This window comes from Haliotis rubra, unplaced genomic scaffold (genome assembly GCF_003918875.1).
Source record: "Haliotis rubra isolate DU_JTF1 unplaced genomic scaffold, ASM391887v1 Scf320, whole genome shotgun sequence".
NCBI classification, from domain to species: Eukaryota; Metazoa; Mollusca; class Gastropoda; order Lepetellida; family Haliotidae; genus Haliotis; species Haliotis rubra.
This window is the reverse complement of record NW_025766992.1, coordinates 742,602-751,781: the sequence shown is the minus strand read 5'-3', so window position 1 is coordinate 751,781 and position 9,180 is coordinate 742,602.

Genomic DNA, 9,180 nt, shown 5'->3' with positions numbered 1-9,180 from the left:
GTCAGAACAAGAATATGGCGACGTGGCCAGCGTTACCCAGACCAATGTGTTATGGAAAGAGACTCACGGGGAGGTACAAGCATCATGGGGGAGTCCGGATTATAAAGCACGCTTTAATAATAAATAAAGAACAATTTGGAGAAAACCGGATTACACAGAGTCCGGATTTGACAGATTCCACTCTACCTAATTGTTCTACCTTTACCTGAGTGATGCATTAGATCTACCAGGTATGTCAGAGGGCCGTGGGTAGTTCTTGTCTCCTTCATTCTGAGTACGGGAGGTCAAGGCCAACAAACCTATTTGAATCTATGCCCGTTTCTGGATATCTGTACAGCAAACTATGCTTTGGGGCAGAGAGAACTCATTGTCATCCTTCTTTTGTCAACAATACCTTATCTAATCACATCATTAATAAAAACATCTGACACGATGGTTAGGAGACAGCTGAGTTATAGTACTGCCGGGGGGATATTAATGCTTGCACGCGCGCGCACACACACACACACTCACTGATCTCATACGAACCTAGCATGTCAACAATCATGATACACACTTTAAGGTGGGGTACTTTAAGGTGCACTCCAACTTTGGACTTGAACTTGTTTACGACACGTTGTCTGTCATTAATGAAGTAGGGACGATTAGCATAGTGTCGTGAAGCTAGTTCGTGACGGTGCATATCTGTTAATCAAGTCTGCCATGAGTCTGCTTATTGAGTTAATCTGGAATACTCAGCAGAGTCGTCCCAGTCTCGACGTCCACTTGTGAACACCCTGTAATTGGAACATCAGTAATAACTCACGATGGTACCGACGTGCTCTACATGTGAGAGTTCTCTTTACATGAATTCACTCAGACAAAACTCTGTGGATAATGAAAAGTCTTTGAGTTAGTGAATGGGTTTAGTTTTACGCCACACTCAGCAATATTCCAGCTATATGTCCTTGATAATGGTGGTGTAGCCGAATGTTAAATCGTTCATTTATCATGACCCGGGTTCGAGTCCCCACATGAGTACAACGTGTGAAAACCATTTCTGGTGTCCCCCGACGTGATATTGCTGGAATATTGCTAAAAGCGACCTGAAGCTAAAACTCATCCTCTTGGTAATGATCGTCCGATTGTTGTTGCGGGGGTTTAGTTTTGCTTTTTCATACATTTACCCTATAGTAACTTCGGCAAAAGGACGTGTGAAACCTCTCTTCTATTACAGATCAAGGAATACCAGTTTGAAATTGTTCGCGCCATCCTTTTGTCACAAACATCCAACTCAATTTCTACGATTGTGAGAAGCGTTTCTTTCACAACCCCCAGCTGGTTTGTCAGTGTGAACGGATTCTTGTTCTGTGACAAAGCGTGGCAATTGAACATTTGCTTTTGTGTTAAATGTTTGAAAACTTTTAAGAGAACTCAGAGAAAAAAGGTGGATAATACCTTACTCACGACCAAGCTCGCAACCGCAGCCGTATAGCATGGAGCATTGTCTGTCATCTGTAGGACTATCATACGTTGTTTCCATGCCAGCATTTTGTTATAATAATCAGAAATTAAAAGTTAAGTTGGTTTATATATAGCACATATTTTAAGATCATCAAACCAAAATGATTGGCGACCAGTTTTACCACTTATGTACAAATTATACTCAGATTTAGCAATGGTTGACCACAAGGGTGTTTAAGATATCAGAAACTGCTTACCATAAACTAAGGTACTTAATGGATGAAAACGAAAATGCGTGAAATAGAAAGTTCCACATCAGCCTCTGACACACACAACAAAGTATATACAGTATACTCTCGCCTCACTTGATGGTGTCAGCCTTGTGGTCACAGTGTTCGCTCTTCACGCCGAAGATCCGGATTCAAACCCCCTCATGGGAAAATGTAGGAAGCCCATTTCTTGTGTCCCCGCCGTGATATTACTGGATAACGCGGCGTAACATAATACTCACTCACCCTACATGTGGTCATCATCAGGTATTCTCTTCCTCCAATACATCATCAAACTTTGGGTTTGCACAATTTTCAACAGGGGCAAATCCGCGTTATGTTTGGCCTGTAGCTCCAGATTTTACTGGATGTATGTACTCCGGACTTTTAAACCCAAAACTAAAAGGATCTCTTTCCATTACAGTGAGTGAAATCCTTTATTTGTGATTACAGACGTGAGATTGTCACAGCGGCATTAATCTCCCGGAGGCGAACAGAAATGTCGACAGACTTACGGACAGGATAATATTGGAACTAATATTATCTACATTGCTCTTTGTCTATTTAAACAGTACATTACCAGATCAACCCAAGGTTGTCCATCAAAAAGAGAAAGGTCGATCCCGCCGCACATTACTTCCTTTTACCTGAACGGAAATTGATAAAGCATTCCGAGATTAAGGTTGTGAGCAAAAACATAATAGAACAATGACGGTTAATCTACACAGAATGGGTCCAGCATGATGAGAACGTCTTGGTAACAATTACAATTGGAAAACCACATGCTGTTCATTTTCTAATAAGCATGTCGACATTGCAAAGAAATCTGTAAGGAGATTGAGCATCAAAAGATTTCATCCGCAGAGAAACTGCCCACATCAATGGAATAGTTTCTTGTAAATGATCCCCTCAACAAGAAGGTTGGCCTTCTAGAATTCAGCGTTCTTACGCTGTTTTCCTGAATCTGATGATAGAGCATCCTCGTGTTGCCATTCTCCTTGAATCTGTTGGTTACAATAAGCGTCTCATAATTAAAGTACAAAATGTATCTTGGAATTTGGGCTGTGACCAAACAAGTGTACACGTACTTGTCATCTTGTAAGGTGTACAGGAAATGTATAATAGAGAACCAAATAAAGGAACACTGGAAAATGCAAATATTCCTTTATTATTTTTCAGGTTTCATCACAACAGCGTTATTCAAAGCTAGTGATGAAAACTAGAAAATATTAAAGGAACACTTGTTGTTTCCTGTGTTCCTTTATTTGTTTCTCTACGTATATTTTAGATACTTTACAATTAGCCAAAGGAAAAATAAACTTCTGAATGTTGCAACATTACTTTTTGATGCAATGCACACCAGCTGAACGATGGGAAATGAATGCTCTCATTGTCAACCGACGAGTATAGGTCTTTCTCTGTGTACCAAGTATCGATGTCGAATCTGGAGCTGCACACATATTTTGCATAGAGAATGTACATGACATTCAGCTCAACGAGATTAGCATCCTTGACATGCTTAATAAGTACTACATGTTATGAATAACCAATGTGTAAACGTGAATTGTTTATTTGCATTCTCAGCACGGTGAGATTGCAAATAAGTGTGCGTGTCTGTGCACGTCAGCATCTCCTCTGGAGCAAGTCCATGTGCAACTGAGATTTTTTCTGAGCGGAACCCTAGTGCCCAACCGATGTAATGCGAGGAGACCAGCAATGTACATGGTCACCTATCCCGTCTGCCACTGATCCGTCCGGACCTATGGGCTATGATTAGGCATCCGTGAAAATGTTAACTGTGGAGGAACGAGAAGGTTGCTCTCCACGAGTGCTGGGCTATAATGAGACCGCCAAGAAAATGCTACAAACATTCACTCTCTCACTCCGTTAGTATTACGAGCCAGGTCCAAAGGAATCCTCGAAACACTGTGCGAATTTCAATGAGGTAACTGAATTGATGGACACTTACAATACATCCCCAGGGATGCTGTTTGGTAAGGCTCGTGTTCACAGAGGTCCACAGCATAACTATCAAATCTTCACCGTTATGAAATAGAGATCAAATGCCAAACACGACAGTCAGCCCCGGCACCACGTTAATACCGGCTCCAATCATTTATCAAACACTAGTCGGAAGGAGATCAATGGATTGTGGACATTCAATTTCAAACGATTGTCATCCCGATTCCAAACAATCAACGATTAAAGAATAATGATGTGATCCACTTTATTTGATGCTGTTACTTAAAATCTAATGCACTGTACAGCTGTTTCTAAAGGCAGTTGAAAATGAATTTCTAGGATTTTATGGTGCTCTAAGGGAAATGAATATGTGTTCAGTGGAAGAAAATGTACAACCTTCAAGAAACACAATCCTACATCAAAGTTACTGCATTTCATCTATCAGCGTAAAAATACGCAATCGTTATCTGAAGTTCATGACATGAAACTTGAGGATGTTTTGTCTTAAGAAAGAAAAATAGATTTTTTACTATGCAGTTCTGGACGTGTTAAGTTAACAGTACTTTTGTTTGAAATTTACAAACTAAAAATACGCGGTCAATTGGCAGCCATACTTTTTTCCATTAATGGTTTATATTCAGGTTAAACCTCTAAGTGATACGGGAAAGAAACGGGGTCGACCCATCGGAAACATAATGCATTCATTACTTCTTACAGTACATTTACTTCCTGCATAGACCCTAACTGGATTGACACCATCCCTTCAGCCGTTAGCAATTTAGATAATCTAGTGATCTGTATAAGTGAAGGAGGGTTGACTGGTTCCCTCCCCATACATTAAAAAGACACATATTATACGATTAAAAAAATGGAAAGTTGAAATTTACTTTGAATGCTTTGGGAGTTACGTACCCTCTCAGGAGGACAATAATTTTACAGTACTTGAACCCCCTTGAGGATACAACCACTAACAATCTGAGTTACTGATTTACACTGTAAATTATAAAATATGCATCTATTTACAAATCATTTAACAAATATATTTCTTTTTAAAATGCAATAACTTAATGAGAACTGATATTATTAAAAAGATCCTTCATAGTTCGTGATTTGAAATAGTTATCCCTTGTGATGGAATATTCAACACACTCAAGCAAGACATACTTGATCGTGATTCGGTCATCACAAGGGATGCAAAACGGAGTATCCTCACTTTTCAATAGGTATTCATCAGTATATCATGTGTGACCAATACGACATCGTCGCATGATGACCTCTTCAAATCTGGACTGACAATTCAAGTTGGTGTGACCGATAGTTGGTGTTATTTGATGTAATTTATTGATACCTTCTTGGGCGTCCCACTTCTTCTGCATCAGATCACGGATGTAAGCTCTAATCACGGATTTGTAATCAGAAAATGGTAGTAGAAGTGGTGTCACAGTTTTGTTGAGTGCTGCCCTAGCAGCAAAATCAGCCATTGTGTTACCAGGAATTCTAACATAGCTGCACAGCAAAAATAACTTAGTTTCCGTTCTTGCGGAAACCTAATTAATACTGGGTAATGTAGGTTTCCGCTAGGTTTCAGTATCCGGAAACAGACAATGCGAGTTTCCGCATAGTTTACAAAACTGAAACTAACAAATCTAGGTTTCCGTCAAGTTTCTACAACTGAAACTATCATTATGCGTTTCCATTTAGTTTCAGTTCGCTGAAACATTCATAGCAAAATGACTTAGTTTCCGCTATTGCGGAAACCTTTTGAATACTGGGTAATGTAGGTTTCCGCTAGGTTTCTGTTGGTTTCAGCTTAGATGAAATGGCAAACTTAACTTTGTGCTGTTCCATTGGGGGACAATATTTACTTACTGTTACATTTGCAAGATAATTTCTATATACAGAATCCAGCTAGGGTCCATGCAGGAAGCAAAAGTACTGTACGTTCCCGTAGTCCCTAGTATGTTGATCAACCTTCAGGTGTTGGCAATCTATAGCCCATTTTTATACTGTACCGTTAAAGTGTTTATGGTTACATGCCAGTTTTTAGTGTACATTTGTGATAGACTAGTTATTTTACTGTCCTTAGAAGACAGGTAGGTATATAAGTTTGTTTTTATTTCATGTACACATTTACAAATTTAGATTTACGACTTTCACGATATGGCTGCCGATGTGACTTTGTAACTCACTGCCATTCTGCATAACTTGTGAATGTACCATTTATTACATTGTACACGAAAAACAACAAACACAGTAACACAGTCACTGATATGATTCATCTGTTTCATTATTTTGAATAGCTCACATTTCAACAGAACCCAAAAATGTATGTATGTATGTATGTATGTATGTATGTATGTATGTATGTATGTATGTATGTATGTATGTATGTATGTATGTATGTATGTATGTATGTATGTATGTATGTATGTATGTATGTATGAGAGAAGCCACATCAAGAGGGAATCTTAAGCATTGGAGAACACAACTTGTATGAATATGCAAATACAAATATGTCAAAACCCTACAACATTTTATGCATATGATGAAATGATGTCTACTAGTGCAGGCATAACATACTTGCTGTGGTATTTATTAAACAGATTTTAAATTCAAATTCAAATATTTATTGTATGAAAGGTCATGGGCCCATATACATGAAGTGTACATTTGAAGCTGCCTCAATGTATCTTAACATATACACACTAACAATCTCACATAGTAAAGACTTGGCAACTTGCTGACAATCATGAAGCTTCTGTTGCACTCATACTGAGCTGACAGCAATCCTCTGATCTGGTACATATGAAGCAGAGCCTGAGTTGAGACATTTGTTTTGCCACACAGAGAAAGGGGAAATATAACCAAGTTGATTACAACAAGGCTTGAACCAGTCCACAACCGCAAACAGATGGTGTATGCTCTACTTAAGATCTGTGGGTGAATATGAAGAGTCCTGGTTGATGTCTGGCACAACATCGTTGCCATGCTCATCGTCCCACACAGACTCTGCATCATCCTGCAAATACAATACATACAATGCTTAGTAAAACTACAAAAACAGCCAAAGTAACACATGTATACATATTCAAAAACATGCATAGTGGTATATCTGATCACAATGAAATTATCAAATTAGAACGACTAATTTGTAGATGTACCCAAAAGATTTTTTTCACAATCACAAAGGAAAGATCTGTAGTATACATGTATATTGTATCTTCCATTGGACATGTCACTTATTTGATTGATTGGTACCAGAAAATAGTAGCCAACCCAGTATTCTGAAGCAAATTGTGGTAATATTTATTACTGTTACTGTACTCATATTCAAGGTAACATCTACTACCAAATCGCCAACTGAAATCTAAGAATAGGTAAAACGGTACATACATATTTTAAATAGATACGAATCATGTTTAAACACTGAATGTAACACCTTATTATATATGTGATCTTATTCATTTCAAATTGAAATGACCAACTCAACTGAGAAAAGCATACAAAACCTAACATTTCCCATGAATGAAAAATCGTGGGTATTTCTTAGTTTTATCAACCCTCTAAAGAAATATTCACAGCAATATAATAACAAAAAAAAATTATTTTTTTTAATGTGACCTTTACTTTAATTTAAAAAACTGTAAAATGTGTAACACAACTTATTCACTTACACTTACAGTTACATATTTGATATACAATAATTAAATATATTCATTATTGATATATGATGGATAACAAAGGGACAGATCAAACTGAAGTCGTTAAGTGAAACCTATGAAGTGAAGTATCTTTGACGACTAACCTGATGAGAAACTGCCGTCCATTCCAGACGGATTCCTTGTTTCCTTGAAACAAGCGACTGGCAGTGCGGACAGAAAACTGGTCTTCTTCTTGGAACTGAAAAACATATCAACTTATAATTACACTGGAATCCACGCACTGTTACATTTTGAGTGATTATATTTTTCACAAAGATAAAGAAATTTATTCTATGTATCTATTTAGTGTTTACTTGTTTTTGACTAAATGCTGATGAATAAAAAATATTGTTTTAAGATTTCCTTTAATGAAATTAGGAGCATGGTAGGGTGTAACTATAAATGATTACCAAGCCAAGCCTCTTGTCAATCTCCAACAAGTCCCTAGATCCACAAAACGTATCTGTAAATTGAAACAATGATTCTTTTAGAAATGTTATACGTGACTTGTGTCAATGCATTGTAAGGCTAAGAGGTTTAATAATTGATTACACAAATTATTACACAAAGCTATGAGTGTAAAGTATATGTAATAATTGTTTTAATGGTATGAAAATGATAAAATAGATGAACTGGTTTAATTGGATAAATACCGCCATATAGCTGGAATATTGCTGAGTGCGGCGAAATACTAAACTCACTCACTCGGATATATTGAGCTGACATTACATATAAGCTAGCAATATATACTGCAAAATTAGATAATTTAACTTATAATACATGGGAATAGTATATCTAGGTGTAGAGCTGAAAAAGAATGAACATGATATAAGCATGTCTAATACACTTGCATGTTTGGATCTCAATGGGTAAATTACTTACATGATGAAGTTTTACGTCCAGCAAAAATATTTTCGTATATTGCCTACTCCTGACAGGGTTTTGAAAAATCACCTATTTGTCACTAACACACGTTCTCACGAGTAGGACTCATGAAGCTCGATCAGGGTGCCGTTTCACTAACCGATCTTCGCCCTACGCCAATCGTAAACCCCTAAAATCCCAATCTTAGCGTGACGTTACGATCGGCATACCGTTCACTAACCAATCTTACCCAAGTCAATCGTAAAGTTAAGATCCAAAGTCTAAGTTGCTCATGACCAACTTAGGATAGCTAAAATCAATCGTACAGAAACCAAAATGGTGGCTTTCCTATTCTATGTGAAAAATAAGAGCGAGCATTTCACCGTGAGCGTCCCCTAAAATCCCCCATGAAATGAATTTGTATATTTCTGTGATGTAAACAAACACCGCACTGAAGCCTTACAAATGTCAGGCCAGTCTGACCACTGTCGTCATGGGAACACAACCGAGCTTAGTCGGTGTAGCCGTGAAGTGAACAATGTTCTGAAGCAAAAAGATACGAATATGGTTCATTTCACTGCGCATATTAGGTGGGGGATTCTAAAGGCAGGCCGCGTGTTATTCAGGCACATATTAAAAGCTCTGACACAATTGACATTTTTAAAGTCCAGACTTAAAACCTGTTCTCAGTTTATTACTTATAATCTCGGCTGTAAATACTCTCGTGTAAATTATCTGTACATGGCGCTTTGAGCATGCCCCAGGATGTGGAATAGGCGCACTATAAATATGCATTTATTATTATTATATTATGCCTGATACCCAGCGTTCACACGCACTTGCACTTGAAACCAAGGTGCTGACTACCCTAATATTTTGCTCCAGCTTTTTTTCTCCACGTTTACACATGGTTGGAAAAATACCAATGAAGGCCCGGGTTA